Source organism: Manacus candei, unplaced genomic scaffold (assembly GCF_025592945.1).
Source record: "Manacus candei isolate 608988 ecotype Guabito, Panama unplaced genomic scaffold, ASM2559294v1 h1tg000060l, whole genome shotgun sequence".
NCBI classification, from domain to species: domain Eukaryota; kingdom Metazoa; phylum Chordata; class Aves; order Passeriformes; family Pipridae; genus Manacus; species Manacus candei.
Genome location: NW_026138108.1, coordinates 1,543,328 through 1,560,583, shown reverse-complemented (window position 1 = coordinate 1,560,583; position 17,256 = coordinate 1,543,328). Strand labels below are relative to the sequence as shown.

Genomic DNA, 17,256 nt, shown 5'->3' with positions numbered 1-17,256 from the left:
GTGGCCTTCTAGTTCCTAGTTACAAAGTTTTTAATGTTTTCTCTGCCACCTGGAATTGTGTGGGGGCTAAATTCATGTTAATTTTGTGGCTGCAGTGCTGAAGAAGGATATGCAGAGGGAAAGGTCTCCCTGTCTCCAGAAGCCATCTGTAATCCTCTCTGTGCTGAACCACATGTAAGTATCAATAAGCATACTTGGGAGCATGGGGGCAGCATAGTTGGCCAGGTAGGACAGTAAATTTAGGGAGCCACCACCCTGTGTGGCACCCTGCCTTTGAAAGTAGCACAGTAATAAATAATGCATGCTGGTGTGCCGACCAAGCTAGCTTCACCTTGTCCAAACCTGTTGGTACAATGTGCTTTTTTGTCTGTCTGGGAGTATCCTGCGTCTTAGCAACCAGAGCTGTCTCTGCCCTTAGGAGCTGAAACAGAAAGGGCCCAACAGTCACACAAACAGAAAGTAACATACCAGTCTCAGTACCATATTTGAACCGTTTTTCTTCTGCTTTTGCTAACGTCCTTTTTAGCAGTAGGAAAATTCTGATTTCCCTGTCTATGCTGGGGTCCAGTGGTCACATCTTCCTGTGGCACTTCTGCAGCATATGAACAAGATTCATTTCAATGTGACTTGTTAATTCCCCATGTTTTGCTCAGTCGGAGAATGTAAGATGTGGGTTTCTTGTTAAAGATATCCTTACTGGGAAGGGAAGGGAAGGGCTCTTCATTGCTTTCTAGTTCTTTGCTTACTTCTTAGCTTTTTCCTGTTCTACTCTGGACTAATCATTTATAGTGATATGATGCTAAGACATTATTTTGATGATAAAAGCTTTAGTATAAATACTCACCAAGACATGAACTAGTATGCAAACACTTAGACTCAGTGACATGAATGCTTAGAGAGATCTTATAGGTGCTAGACCTACTTATCAAAACACCACAGAGGTGTTTGCAGTGACAACCTTAACCCTACAAGAGAATACTGCTCTCCAAGATGTACATTTACATCTTACAACTTTTTTTGATAGGTAGGAATCAATGTGAGAAGCTATGGAACTTGACTTTAGCCTGGGTGAAAAATAAGTGAATCTTCCCAAGCAACATTTGTGCACAGGTGCACCTTATCTATGTGAACACAAGCAACTTAGTTTTTAATTGGTGTTAGTGTGGATGATAGGAACAAAGGTGACATTCCTCGAGTCTGAGATCCATTATTTATCTTGAAATCAGGTTCAGCATAAATAATATTTGTGGAATATTTCCCCTACATCAACAGTGAGCCTTGATTAATAATTAATAGTATCTCTGGATGTTGAAGGACAATTCATTCCCTGTGCTTGGTAAATCTAGGACTGAGAACACTTGTCAGCATCTGTCAGGGGGTAGATTTATGATGAAACTTGGGACCAAAACTGAGCAAAGACTAAAAAATTCACTTCACACAGACCACTGAACAGTCACTGTATAATAATATTTTACACTTCTTGTGTTTTATGCATACAAGTTAATGGAACCTCAGAACCTTCCTATGTTACTGCATTTTTAACTGTTTCTATGTTAGGTGCCTTTTCTGACCAGTGAAACAATGAGAAAGAGATGAGGCTTCATTTTTTCATTTTTCCTCATTTTCTGCTCAAGTTCATGGTTACAGTATGGTGGGATAAGTCACATGTGGTCAAGGAAAGTTTGGACTGCGCACATCTGCTGATTCTCTGCCCTGCTAACCTGCATGTAGATGAATTTTTGTACTCAACCCCATATACACACGCTCATGATTTTTTCATCTTTTGTTTTTTACTTTCTCTCAAATACCCAGGGAAGCTGAAAGACCAATAAACTCTCCCCTCTGCAGTCACGCGTTTTGCAGAATTCTCAAGGTATAAAAGAAAGAATTGAGGCCATCATACAGGCTCACTTAGTCCACCTCCCTGCCAGCACACGGTTATTCCATGCCATGCATCTCCTAATGTTATTTCCAGACTAATTTTAATTTAGGACATTCCTGCTTTTCGTTTCTCCCCATCCTAATTATGATCTCCCTATCTACCTGAAATAACCTCCATTACAAAAAAAAAAAAAAAAAAAAAAAGGGATGGTCTTAAAAAAACAACTACAAAGAAATCAATCTCTCATCCATTACCAGGTTTTTCTTTTGTTCTGGAGCCACGCGTGTAACCCGGTTAGACCTGTTCTCTTTGAATGCCTAGGACTGAGCTGGCCTTATGCAAACGCTCTCAACCTCATCTTGGTTGTTGTCGTTGCAGCTCCAATCAAATGAACAGGAAGTGACCTAAGGAATTCCCCTATTGGCTGCCTGAGTGTTCAGCAAAATGTTTTAAAATTAGTATCACATCCATTTATCTTCACTCCTGGGAGTCTTTAGTTGACATAACCTAGTACCTGTGCTTACCCAACCTACTGTTCTGTAGACAGTTTTCCCATTGCCTCAGTTAAGGATTTCCAGTCCAGAATCTGCAGCTAAATGAGGTAAGGTGTTTGAGGTATTTTTTTTTTTAAATTTACTTCCTTTAAAATAATGCCAGTGAAAATGAAAAAAAAAAAAAAAAAAGAGAAGAACTGTCTGCTAGACTCATGGCCACCATACTGAGCCTCTCCCTTTCCACTTGGGAAGAGCAGCTAAGCTCATTTGATCAAAAGGCTTTTTAACATTACAATAAAGTTTTCTGGTTTCTTAGTCAGAAATTGTAATTTCTGTTTAAATATTTCTGTTATGCTTATGTTTGAGTGGGGCTAGATACTGAGGATCTTTTCTATTATAATGTAGCTAATAATATTTCAGGTCCTGAATCTGCTACTTTTGTCAACAGTGATCATCTGTTGAGTAAGACAAGGGGCAAAAAAGTGGACTATTTCAATCCTGTTGAAAGTACTTGTGTTGCAGAAGTGGGAGACGCTTTACAACTACGGTATTTTTGTTGCTTTTGGTGATGAGGATGTTGATGGTGACTGTGTTCGTAACAAAAAATCCTAAAGTACATTTATAATTTGGCTTGCTTTCAGCCTCAAGGCAGTTTCTTGGCAGTTCTGTGGTGAGGGGGGTTCTACTGAGCTTATTCCCTTCTAAGTAAGATAAAGCACCACAAAGAACCCGGCTCAGGCATTGGATAGGTAAATATAGTGTGAGGCCCGCAGTGTCTTTGCTTGTTTAATTTGTTTCTGTTCCAATGGTAATTTTATTTTAATAGAACCAGAACTGGCCCCTTAAGGTATAGACACAGTTGTTTAAGTAATTGTAGAAGTGAATGTAAAGGAAAAGCTACTGCAAATGTATGTTGATTTTGTAAAATATATATGATGGACTTAGTGATGAATGTTTGCATTTCACCACATGAGACATTTTAAGCACATAACTCTTGTGTATATGATTATAAAGTTATTGAATTATTTCAGTAATGTGCTTTTGGATTACTTCATCTAAAAATATATGTCATATTTACCTCTAAAGTACATCCAACTATCCTGTCTTTCCTATCTTTCCTATTCTTTAGACAATTAAACAAGTTCATAATGACAGAAATGAACCTTGAAGTAAAAGTTTCATTTAGTGGTTTTATTTGTACTTCTCTCACCTGACACTTTGTTAAACATATCTAACTTGCACCAGTGTTTCCTGTAATTTGTGAAAATTACAGTGAAATTAAAAAAATGCACTCCTTTAAGTTTTGTTTTGATAACAAATTTGTAGGTAGCAGTTTAAGCCAGTTTCCTGACATCTATTTTTCACTGTAGCAAATACCAGAACTGGAAAATATAGCAGTTTTATAGTTAGTGCAAATGCAGGAACTAAAGAAAACATTGCAATCAAAACTCGAAAAACAACAGGATTAAGGTGTTTCTCTTGTAAATATCCCAATGACAGTTTAATTCTTGGCCCTTGCAATTTTCAAAACCAAGTGATTGTTGCAATAACAACATTGAACTTGCCAGATTTTTTCAGAGATAATTACATGACTTGAAGTAGAGCTTATCTTGTAGAAAACTTCCAATCTTGAAAAAAAAAAGTAGAAGTCCAATGGTGGGAAATTCACCAGAACTTTTTTAAGTGTCCTGGAAATTAAATACGATTCCTCTAAAAATATTTTACCTCATTTTCAGTCTGACATGGGCTAGCTTTAACATTCAGCCATCTGATTTTGTTGTCTTTTCATGGTTAGTGTGAAATGCCCCTGGCTGACAAATTTCTGTTCCTTGTATAGATAGCTAGGGACAAGTCTTTTCTTAGCCTAGTCCTTTGATAGCTGTGGTAGCCTAAGCTCCAAAGGCTTCTCTCATGAGAAACTTACAGAACGGTAAAACCCTCTAGGATCTCAACCTGGTTCATTGTAAGCTTTTCCATCCTTTAATCACTTTGATGTTCTCCTCTAGTTTTTCAACATCTGTGAAATTTGGATGTCAGGACTGGACAGAGTCTGTAGGAACAGCAGTGTTAAACAGAGATATTATGAATCAATATACTGGGAATTCCAGTTCAGGGGTTTATGAAGTGTGCTCAAGGCTTTATTAGAGCCACAATCCTCCAAACACCCTTCTCCTCTTCAAGCATTGGTCCTACATGCAGAGGTGAGGTTATCATTAATGGAGTTGATGTTTCCTTGTAAGTAGTTTTTCCATTCTTTTCCGCTCAAAATGTAATTTGTAAAGGATGGTAAAAAAGTATATTTTTCCCAAGTCATACTACTAAATGCTCTCGTATCAGAGGAGAATAATGCTTTGTTTGCCCCGGCACAAACTGGGTAGCCTTTCACAGCAGTGTATATTACCCCAGTTGTGGCAAGATCAGGTAATAGAATGTGGTCTGTTTAACGTGGGTTATTATTACAATCCTGTCACCTGAGAGAATATGCTGTGGTATTGCCATAGTAATTTCATATTACTCAGGGTGTTGTGGATTTTCAGCAGTGGTGGAAACAGACAATAGGAAAGTTGGATAAAGAAAAAATTAATTTGGCTCCCATTGAGCTTCCTCAATTTTTTGTCATTCCTGGTGTATTTCATTAACATCTGTACTTGTTCTGTCTGGGAGGTGCAAGGTAGCAAATTGCAATGGAGAGAGATCAAACTAAAAAAGAAAAATCATCCAGAAACATAGATGAAGAGAGATTAGAGAGGAAAAAAGGAAGGATTTCTGTAGGTGCGTCTATGTTCAGACAGGAGGGACATGCTAGCAGGTTGCTTGTCCCACAGCAATTTGCACCAAAACCCCCTTTGAGGTTGGAATTCTACACCTGCTGAAGAAGTGTGTATTTGTGTACAATTCCCACAGAAGAGGATTAAAGATTTTATTGATTCAGTGAACTCAGAGAACTGCCCATGAGCCATGACACCTTTCCAGAATGAGTGCTTACCTTTCCTTCCTTGTTCACCCCTTACACGGTCTTTATAAATATGGAAACTTTTCACTGACTGCAACGTAGCCTGGATCTATTCTGTGGAGTCTACAATCACATGCTTTCTATTGCTATTTACTTGTGCAGATTCAATCCCCACAAAAGTGCCCGAGCTCTTTCTGCAATACTATGAACACCATCTCCATGAACCGGAGATGTGACCTAGTGTACGGAGAGATAGGTTGGAAAGTGGGTGCTACAGGACATACCTGTCTGACTTAAAAATTGGTCAGTGTGCTGAGAACAAGATACAGATACAGAGGAATACCCCCTTCTTATTCTGAGGGCAATGTGCCCATTCTTTATAGGGTTTTCTGTGGTATTTCAGGGCTCTCTTTCTCATCAGTTTCTTCGTAAGTTGTAAAGTAGGTATTCTGGTTGAGGTCTGGGCATTCCTGCAGCAAACAACATGTAAAAAGAAAAGGGTCATAAGCTTAGTTGTCATTTGTCATTGCTAATGATACACAATGTTAGGATGTGGTAGAACCAAATATAAAGGCTTTGCTGTACATGAGGAAATGAACAGAAACACTATTTTTGTTGCTTGCCTAATTAGTGATGTTTAGTGAAGTCTCTGTCCAATCTCACAGCTTCATTACTATTGAATTTCAACCATAAACTCATGAATTTTTCTTCCTAATAAGCGCCTTGTGAACATTGGTGAAGCTTAACACCATTTTCAGAAAAGTGCTCTGGCTTCAGCTGCTCAGCCAGCCCAGTGTTCAAGGGCGCTTCCAGATCTTGAACCACAAATGTCTACTTCTCTCTCTCTGTCCCTGCCTTCAGCACACTTGCAGCTTTACATGTATTTTGGCCCCTGATGAACCAAGGAAGTATTTCAGCAAGTTTTCAAGAAAAGGTAACATTGCAAACTTGGCAATGGTGAAATTAATGAGTAACGCTCCTGATCGAAAGGCTAAGCAAAGGATTTGTTCTCACAGCTGTTATATGAAAAAGTAAGAATTAATTTTGTTTCTGTGGAAGTCATCAGCAGTCTTAGTATGAGAGCTCCTTTAAGCTCTACTGGGGATGTAGTTTGCACCAAATCCCTCACAGAATGCCTAAAATACTTGGGACATTTGTTGGTCATTGGTCTACAGATGGGCAAGAATGAGTAAACATGGAGTCATGTAGCCAGTGGAGCAATCAACTGCCACTTGGCATTTTGCATGTCTCCCTCTGACGAAGAACCCTCAAAGGCTCCCTTTCCAAAAGCTGACATTGCACATGGTTATCATTACCTATTCCTCTGCTGATCTTGTGAAATGTGCTTCACAGGAAAGAGTATGGGAACTAGTTGACAAAACAGCTAGTTGGAGCTGAGTAATCACTGGTTATATATCAATAAGATGGGGTAATAAAAGAGAATTGCTTTGTGGCGGTGCAAAGAAAGTAATTCTACTTAAACACATAGAATAAAGGTTCCTGCCTATTAGGGAGGAAGGATACAGACATAAACGTTTGAAGTATTTTCTCAGCTCACAATTAGATGTAGCCAGAACCCCTACAAGTCTGTAAGGATTAAGCAACTATGTGTAAAAATATGTTCTATTTTCCAAATTACTGGTGCCATCATAAGAAGAATTGGTTTTGGTTTTTTTAAAACTGTTCTGGGATTTCTTTCATTTAGCAGTGAGAAGAGAACTAATTTTTATTGCTATATAATTAAAGAATCTGTGTAAAATTGCCCAAGATGTTATGGTCAGGAATCAGACTAAGTTTGTGATATGATGATTACCCCCAAACTTTCTTAATGATTTTTACTGTAACATATAATTATTATTACACAACAGTTTAGAAGCCTGCATCTTGATGATGTACTTTTAAAGTATGTTTGGTTAAGCAATTGTCTCATAGAATGGAGGGGCTTTATCAAGGAGTCAAATTCTGACACAGTCAGGATGCCGTTCTCATCCCTTTTCCAGTGAGATCTAACATAGTACTTACATAAAAGACTCTTAATATTCCCAGGCACCTGCCCTGATAGAGGAAGATGAAAAAGTTCTAGAAGACTGAATTAATAGGTGATGAGTAAGACTTATCAAAAGTGGAATGAACAAAATGAAAAAGATATAGTTTTTCCTCCATTTAGTGACATATCCTTACCTTCTCTAAGACTTTTAACGATGGAGCTGTAATCCTTTGAAACAACAGGTAGAAACTTCTTTGCCTTCTTTAAAATCTCAAATGATTAAATATTTTTGGATAAGAGTCAATCCAGTAAATTTTCTTAATCTGCCCGTAGCCGACTCCAATATGCAACACTCACACAAGCAGCCTCCACCAAGTAGAATCATAGAATCATTTAGGCTGGGAAAGATCACTAAGATCATTGAGTTCCAGCCATTAGCCCAGCACTGCTGAGTCCAACACTAAACCAAGTCCTTAAGTGCCATATCAACATGTCTTTTAAATACCTCCAGGCATGGAGACCCTGCCACTTCTCTCGTCAGCCTATTTCCTAATATCCAATTTAAACCTTCCTGGTGCAATTTGAGGCCATTTCCTCTCATCCTGTCACTTGCCACCTGAGAAAAGAGAGTGACCCCTGCCTTGCTGCAACTTCCTTTCATGGAGTTGTAGAGAGTGATAAGGTCTCCCATAAGCCTCCTTTTCTCCCACCTAAACAACCCCAATTTCCTCAGATGCTCCTCATAAGACTTGCACATACCTTATCTCCTGTACAGGCTTTCTTACCATACTTTTTAAAATAGGAGTTCAAATATTTTCTCCAGTTTCAGCCAATTTTGTTTGCTAATCTGCGTAGCTCCTGCATTTAAAATGCAAAGCTAATGGAATTTGGCATCTATGTGTATTTTGTCAGTAGGTATGAATGAGTGACTATGGTTGTCTTGCATTGAGTGAGGGGCTGTTCATGGCAAGAGTCCTACACTGAGCTGCCTGCGACTTCCATGCCTGCAGCTTTTGCCCTGTGCCACAGCAGGTTTCCTTTGGCAGGAACATGTGCATGGCCTGAGAGCTGGTGTGCCTGGGCTGCCCTTCCCCAAACCCCGGACTATAAGGAGCAGGACCAAGGCGTCAGCCTTCCTTATGCTAAGACACGTGTTCAATATTAAAAATCTAATGAAGATTTAATCATTAAAGGCAAAAAGAAAAGAAGAAAAAAAATCCCCAGCACCTGAAAATAGTTGTTATAAGGGTCTTTGCTAACACTCCCTTCTGAGAACATTGTTAAAATAGGTATAATTCCATGGTAATATATCTCTTTTTGAGGAAAATAGCTGCTTGAAATAGTCCCAAACCATTTTTATTAGTTTCGTTCTTGAAATCTGTTCCAGTTATTTTAAAAACTGAATACATACCTGTACAGGGGAATTGAAGAATAAAACTGAAGGAAGCAAGGGTTTTTTTCCTATTTCTGACTACTCCAGCCCCCATCCTGGAGATCAGTCACAAACTCTGCAGTTTCTGTAAGACCTGGCACTCCTGTGCCGAAGATAGATAATTGGAGATGATATTTTTGTCTGTTTTACTGATTACAGGCTTGTGATTGTATTGAGAGAAACTTCTTTGTCCAGGTCAGCCAGTCTGACTAAATAAAAGGCAAAAACAAAAGAGAGAGAAAAAAAAGGAAAAATAATTTAAAAAGGAGAAATAAAAGAAATAAGGGGGAAGAAAAGGAATACAAGTGTTCAGTGAAAGAGGAGCAACAGGATCGCCAACTTCACATCCAAGGTGTTTGAGGCAGTCAGACCTGGTAGTCTGCAAAGCCTGCCTGCATTTCAGGATTACCATGGCTGGGCTCTACAGAGGGTTCCCTGGTGACCCTGGTACACAACAGCCATGTTAGGCAAGTTTATGGCTTCCAACGCAGCTGCTCTGTGGTAACATTACTGCCTTTTTGCAGCAACACTGTAGCTTGATGTTTCACATTTTCTGTCTTTTACGAATAACTAACTCTACATAACAGGCTGAGCTGCACTTTTGATTCTTGGACACTTTGAATATAGGTTTTTACATGTCAGTTGATTCCCAGCTGTGGGGGAACTTTCTTTTTAAAATTCCTTTCGTTGTGATTAAAAGAGAAGAAAAAAAAAAAGGAAGGAAAAACCTCTTGGAATACCTACAGTTCCACAGAACAGACATTTTGAATTTCAGCCAGCTCTACTTAGGAGTTTCTAGCTCATTTTCAGGGTCATACATAGGTCAAGGGCAGCTTTTTTGATTTCATACTTCAAGTGCAGATTTAATTGTATGGCTAACTTATCATTCAAATCTCTACTAGTCACATAATAGCCATGATGCATAGAAGAATCTTGGTTTCAGTCTGAACAGGTCTCTTTTTTTGTAGAGAATTCTTTCCCTTACTTAATACCTTCTACCTGTCCTCAAAAAAACCACATTCAACCTAACTCATCTGCATGTTGAAAGATTTGCTGGAAACATGATGCAATGGATAGCAATGGAGCTTGAGCTGGAAGATATGAGTTGGACTGACTTCTCTGTTGACTTGTTATATGACTTAAGTGAATAATTTCAGCTCTGTGCCTCAATTTTACTATTTGTAATATGGACATATTTCCTTAATTTCTATGCTTTGTGCTATTTACTGCCTTTTCTGTCTATGTGGACTCTTCCTTCTCTGCTCTATGGCTGTCAGTATTTTAGGGGTTTGTCCATCACCATAGGTGCTCTTACAGCAGTTTCAGAAGAACTTAAAAGTAGCTCAGTTCCCAGCTGAGTACGCACTTCTCACAGACTCAATTTTTTTTTCTCGTAAAATAGTAGAGTGAGAGTTGGAGTGATTTCCCATACGGGAAAGCAAACCTTCCCAATCCTTCAGGTTTTTTTTCTCTCTCAAGAAAGTTCCTTTATGATTTACACTTAATTTGCAGCTTTTTCCCGGTAATTTTGGAACCACTGTGTCTGATTTTTCTTTATGTGTTTTGTATAACTTTTCTGACTTCAGTCTTAGAACAGCGTGTTACTTTGACCGGTTGAGGTTTCTGTTGATGGCAAAGCTGAGCTCTTTTCTGACATCAGGCTATCCTGTAGCAAAGGACTATTTACGAAGCAGGAGAGAGTTCACATAAGAATTGAAAGAGCACATTTGTGCAAAACCCAATGGGAAAAGCTCTATTGTCAAACCGGCCCCGGCTGTTGAGGCAGATGCCAGGCTTTGCTTTTTTTGTTTATATTCCAACAAATCAAAGCTGACCTGTGTTGTTATCAGAGTAGAGCAGCAGGTGCAAAAAAATAACTCTGCTGCCAACTCAAACGAAAGGGTAAGACTAATACCCTCTGGGAGGTATTGAGAAGATAACAGAGAGCCATGCCAGCAACTGAATTAACGGCTCTATTTACGGTGGGTTTTACTTAATAACCTGCTCCTAACACTGACACATAAATACTCCATTGTGTTGTTTAATGCAACCACTGGAGAAATCAATGGAAACAGGATGGGCAGCTCTTGCTGTGCCAGGTGAGAAGGAGCAACACCACGGAAGTGTTGCTCCTCTAACCACAGGCCAGAGGGAGACAAGGAAGGTATTCTTGGCTTTTACAGAAGTGGGGAGACATCATTTCCCATAACTTCTTGACTTACCTGTAGAAGGTGGCTGCAGAGCAAGGAAAATTCATTCCTCCATTTTCTGGTTGAAGTCAGGGAGCATAAATGAGCCACAGCATATATATTAAGTACTGCCTCAGTGCCATGTGGCTCTGGGAGGTACGGGGCTTCCTCTAAAGTTCTGTGCATGCAGGGCAAGTGAGCCTGCTGCTACATCCAGCAGTAAAGCAGACAGCTCTTATTCTTTTCATAACAGACACAATATAAAGAAACCACATGGATACAGCTGGGCTCCAAGTAAATGTTTACTAACACCACACAAACACGCAAAGGTGAATGGCAGTCGAAGTAATGGTCTCACAGCAGCTTTCTGAAGCAGGCTCAGTGAGCTCCATTGAGCTATTTCACTAACAGCTTTCCTAGGGACACCTTCCTTTGGAAGCAGATACCCACCTTGGGATTTGGTAGTTTGGAGAGGAATGCAGGGCAAGCAAGCATCCTGGATGGAGCACTGTGCTACATCTCCTCTTTGAAATATGTTTTTGCTATCTTGTCAGCAAAAGAATGTGATCAGATTGTGGTTAGTCAGTCCCTGGGTTGTAATAAGATATAAACACTGCTATTGACTGGGTTAGATTCCCGGGAAGCTACCTAATTTAGGATAAAATGCTTTATGCTTAATTTCCAGCTTCTCTGTCCCAGTTAATTTGTGCTGTGACCCTCATGTTAATAAAAAACACAATTGGTTTGTTGATTGAATGAATCAATTCATGTAAAAAGTGGTAATTCCAATGGGAAAATTTGCACATTCCCCAAGACACTTCCCTATTTTGGGTCTCCATCCTATGTTCTCACTCAGAAACCAGCCCCAAAAAGGAACTCTGCAGTTTCCAGGCAAATGCCCTTTATTAAAACAACATATATGAAACAGAGTTTACAAAAAGTAAAAGAGAAAAAAAAAACAACCCTTTTTTTATTTTTAAAGTGGTAAATTAGTGGTTGTTACTGTTGAAAACCAGACCAGCCCCATAACAAAAGGGAAGTGCTAGTGGTGATAGTGGTTAAAATAAACTTCCACATGAAATACTGGCTGCTGCAGCAGCACGTATCTGAGTAGCTGTTATGTCAGCAACGATTCAGCATCTAATGAGAGCCAAACATGAATACAAGCGCAATTATTATTGTTATTATTGTCATTATTCACTAACAACTGAACAGTCACACAGGCTATATTAGCAGTATGGAAAACATTTCCCTCAATATGCTGTTAGTCTTTAAAGCAATGCAAAGAGAAGCTGTCGTGGAAGGTAGAGGGAAGTGGTGGGGGAACCAGAGCCAAGGGAAAAGGAGAAGGTGTTAGAACATGATGGTAATATTTTGTTAGCTGATGAGGTTCATGCGTAATTATAGACGTGTGGCTCGTCAAGTTAAAGGGCCATCTAGAGTGCTTTTTGGCCATTTGTATATTTAGTGTATTATAAGCAAAAGAGAGATGTTTAGCAAAAGGAGATTAGGGAGATGAGCTGGCTCCTGCTTAGAGGAAGGATGTACCAGAGAGATAGGAAGGACATGAAAGGAGGTGTGGAGTTGTTCCATGAGGTGTGGTGTTAAGTGCTGAAAGAAGAATAAAGAGCAAAGGGAGCTTTTCCCATTATTGTGTTTCCAAGACTCTGTACGCCTGAGGCTAGCCTGATGAATCTATGACAAATGACTTCTAAATATTCAGGAAAAAATGGTTGACCCAAATTATCATGAACTTGCTGAGATGGTACAGGCAGTAATGAAAGCAGTGCCAACTCTGAAAAATAAAAAAAGAAAACAGCCTGCTTTTTTTCGGCCAGTTTTTAGTGAATCTATCTACTTGTTCCAAAAATTCTGATAATACATTATTGCAAATATGACCAAACATCTATCACAAGAAATAAAACCTTTTCTTGACACACTTTTGCCCTAGCTCTATGGCTAGCAATTTTATTAATATTGTACAGATCTGTGCACAGAACTGCTGCAAAAGGAGAATGAGGTTTTTGACAGTAAAATAAGTTATGATCCTGCTTTTTTCATATTCAAAAACTAGTGACATGGCAAGAAGACACACATCTAGCCTGTGGTGTGACGAGAAAGCATGGATCTGCAACACTGGATCCTTGTTATGTGACAGGTTCCATTTCACTGTTTTCTGTGCCAAGGTAACATGACTATGGGTAAAATTTGCAAAAGTACAAACCTTTGGTAGTTAGCACTGTCAGACACATCTATGCCTCCAGTCTGTTTGCTTTTGGTTTAGAAAAACAAACAAACAAACCCCCTCTCTTTTAAAAGTCTCCCTTTTATTTTCATTTGACTAATGAATGCCTTGAAAATTGAAGTCAGTTCATATGAAGATTATTGGGGAAAAAAGGGTCAGAGAAAAAAACAACCTATGAGACTTTGTATATCATCAAGTAATTTTTTTTTTTTGCACTCATAAAGTGAACTTTGTTCTCTCTCAAAAAGGAAGCTGAACTACGGTTTTGTCTTTAAATTACATCGTTAAAAGAGAGATAAGAACCAAACCCAAACCCTGGAGCAGAGGGATAGCTCAGATACAGATCTAGATCCTAACTTTTCTACCCAAGGTTCTCTTTAGTTAAAATATATATGCAAGATTTTGAAGCTTCCATATGAACATGTTAAAACAACCACCACATATCTCTTACAACAGTTGCCTTGTAGTGCATCATGAAAATAATATCTTCAGTAATAAAATATTCCAATCAAGCTTTATTTGATTTTGTTTATCATGATCCTATCTGTAATGTAGGTAAATGTTAAACACTCCTTTTCTATTCATCTTCCTTTTTCTGGTCTTTCAGTTTACCTTCATGTATACATTTAATATACAAGGTTCAAAGAAAACAAAAGAATAAACCAAACTCTTCCTTTCCAAAAGCCCACAACACTAAATGATCTAGGTCTCAATGTAGTCTCTGAAAGCTCACCAAGAGTCAGTTTTGCACATGCAGAGGTGGGTTTATGCATATGAACCACAGTTGTATACACCAAAAATACAGAAGCATAGGAATGTACACTTCAGAGAGGTGTAGAAGTGAAAAAGATTGGCCCCCAAAGCCCCAAAACGGAATCCTGAATAAAAACAATATTGGAGATTATTTAGAAAATTTTCTTATAATTCCTTGAATTTCACACTCATAGTGGGATTCAGTAAACACATTTCAGTACTATGGCCCAAAGGTACATGTGATGGACTAAAAATGAAATGCATCAAATGCTTGGCATGTTTTACAACAAATATTGAATGTGATCAGAGGGTTTCTTTGTATGAACTTTCTTCAAAGCTCTCTAAGCTTTTGCAATTCTATTAGTGGTGAGTCTTGAGGTTATCATCAAATAGGGCAAACTGTATGTGCTGTCATCTGAATGGTACTTTGAAGGTCATAGCAAAGTGGTTCAAAGTTGAGCTTTTTGTTGTGAAGCGAATCCCTGCGAGTAATCCGCCTGCAGATAAATTGTTTCTTTTGAGCTTCTCTCTGCTTTATAGCCACTAAACCAAAGGTATGGAAACAAAGCAGTATGTAATGGCTACATGTGGATCTATGTGGCCAGAAGAGATGCTAGCACATTGCAGAAAAGTTTCATATCTGAAACTGAGCTGTGGCAAGGATGATATCTTATCTGGGAGTTTGGCACAGACACCAAGGATGAACCTGAGACCTTTGCAAATCAGACAGATAAAGGTCATAGGGCAATTTTTTGGGTCAGCCATAACTGTATGTATAGGTACACTGACTCAGACTAAGGCCTTGAAGCCTTGGCAGTAATACACATTAAGTGAAAGGGAAAAAGAAAACCCATAACAGTAGATAACAGAAGACCCACTACAGAAGCTCACACTAAAATGCAAACAGGCTTTCAACATTCATATATTCATTTTGCCCTTACCACCACCAGAGATGTAAAATAGGTGGTTGGAATGCAAAGCAGCTAATTGATCATATACGTTAAAAGTACAATGCATTTATGTTTCCAAAGTAGCCGCATGTGTAAAACAAGTCCACGTGCTGTGTTTTACACGTCCTTTGTTTCCGATGTCTTGAAAATTCTGCCCACTTAGTTATCTTTTCATTTTTCAAGAGAAGTATTAAAAATCCAGATTTTGTTACTCTGCAGTTGCAATTATCACTTGGTATTATTTATTTTAGATTACTGTTTAAGTCTTTGACTGTAATCCAAGGTGTAGTAATGATCTAAAATATTTAACATACTCTGTAGATACTTGTTCCATAAACTCCAAACCCTGAAAAGCAGGGATTGTGTCTTCACTGTGTACATAACACACTTCAAAGAAAACAGGCCCAGGTGAAATCTACATTTGAAGTTCAGCCATGATGGTAAAAGGGTAAAAATGGGGAAGAATCCCATTGGTAAATACGCCAAAAGAGATCCACCCTTTTGGACATGCCAGGAGGAGCTGCACTGAGCTTGTCTCAGCTAGAAGTCCCTCTCAGACTTTGCATAGCTTACAGGTGGAGTCATGGCTTAGCAGTTTCAGTCAATTTTGCCCTAGACATAATTTTTATGTTTTGCATAGAGTGCATGGCTTTAGAAATGAGAGGACTTCAGGCCACTTCCTCTACGGGCTCCCCCCTCCTCGCTCCCTTAATTCATTTCAGAGTCATGACATAAGCAACTACACAAATCGATATTAGAACAATCACTCTGGTTTTACTACTTTAGGATTAATTCACTTTCTCTGTACTGCTTATTTGCTTTTCATTCTGTGTTCAGAATTTTCCTGTCATTTAATAGGAGCTGTTCTTGATAGATTCTGGTTCAAAGAAAGGAGAAACCCATTATATGGATGTTAAGACTTATTGGGTTGAATGTGGAAATGGCTATTAGAGTCACTTATTTTCAGAGCACACCTGTAGTGCAATAAAATAATTTGCATAGAGCACACTATACAGTGTTCAAGGTTCAAGGATCTGTAAATATGTTTTTCTGCAATGCTGGATTTGCTCCATGGGCAGACCATGGCTCCTTGCTCTTTCCATTACTGCTATTTACTCAGAGTGGTCAGGTGGTAAAGAAAGGCAAGAAGAGCAGAGCAAATGACCTCCTGTTACTGCCAAGTTGCTGGTTGTGACTTGGCCAACACTTCTTCAGACTCCAGTGAGAGCTTTCACTAAGAGAAGCCTTCAGGGTTTAGCCTTTGAGTATCACCTGATATATTGAATACAGGTGAAAGATTATTTTTTTGAAATGGATTCATCCCTTCAAATAGGAATGACTCTGGAAAGAATTTTGCTGAAAGTCAATGCAGAACTATATTTAACTGTGCTGGTTGAGTAAAGTGTTATTTGCTTCCTCTCGTATCTGTGCAGTGTTTCTAGTGGCATTGTAAGATTATACTCCAGAGACAGCTCCTCTTCAGTGAAGTAGAATGGAGAGGTGTGTACAGTCACCTGAAATGCACAGACATAGAGGAGTATGTGTGTATGTATGTGTATAAAAATACATGTGAGTATATACATGTATATACATGTGCTTTCATTTATAATGTACCATGTCTTAGCAGAGGGACATACCTCAAGATCTTCATATTATTTTCCAAAATCTCAGCTCAGCTAGAACCCCTTTTTAGCATGGTTTCCTGAGGAAATGAGGCTTTTGTGGTTATTTGGTCTGTGTTTTGGCTTTTGTATTTGGCCTGTAACAATCTTTGAGTTTCATTGCCAATTTTAATTAAATTTGATATGGGGGTAGAAGTCCCAGAGATACGAAGTTTTTACAGGATTAATGAAAACTGGCTGCCAAGTACAGAAGGAAAATCCACTAATACTTGATTTGAAAGAAAGAGTGACGCTGGAGCTCACTCCTTTGAGACAATGAGATATTATGAATGCCCCAACCGTGGGAAAAACTTCAATCAGCACTCACATCTTACTAGACACTAGAGACTCCAACCACAAGATACACATTCATAGGAAACAAGGCTTCATTAGTTCCACCATTCACTTTGATACATGGACTATAATTAAAAGAAAACTGAACATCTTATATGTCCTTCCCCTTGAGGTTTCACACCCTTTAACCAGGTTTGTCTGTACACCAGGGAGAATTGAGCATTTGGCCCTAAAGTAATGAAGAACACACTGCTTCCAATATCCTGACTCAAAATCTTTCCAAGTATGGGATGTGACACTGATATAAGCAGAAATCTTCCATGAACTTTTAGCAAATAAAGTCATATACAGGATGACATGAAGAAAATCACAGTTTAGTTTTGATACATATTTTTGAGCATAATGCTGTATGGTTC

At 38.8% G+C, this 17,256-nt stretch overlaps 2 protein-coding genes across 2 annotated transcripts in view; both read left to right on the top strand.

The window, feature by feature from the left end:
* Positions 1 to 17,256, top strand: part of PDHX (pyruvate dehydrogenase complex component X) — a 173,812-nt gene that overhangs the window by 35,668 nt on the left and 120,888 nt on the right. The window lies entirely within an intron of this gene.
* Positions 2,333 to 17,256, top strand: part of EHF (ETS homologous factor) — a 33,968-nt gene continuing 19,044 nt past the window's right edge. Inside the window, exon 1 of the mRNA XM_051804148.1 lies at positions 2,333 to 2,483. The gene's annotated coding sequence lies outside the window, so the exon portion shown is untranslated. The remainder of the gene's footprint in view (positions 2,484 to 17,256) is intronic.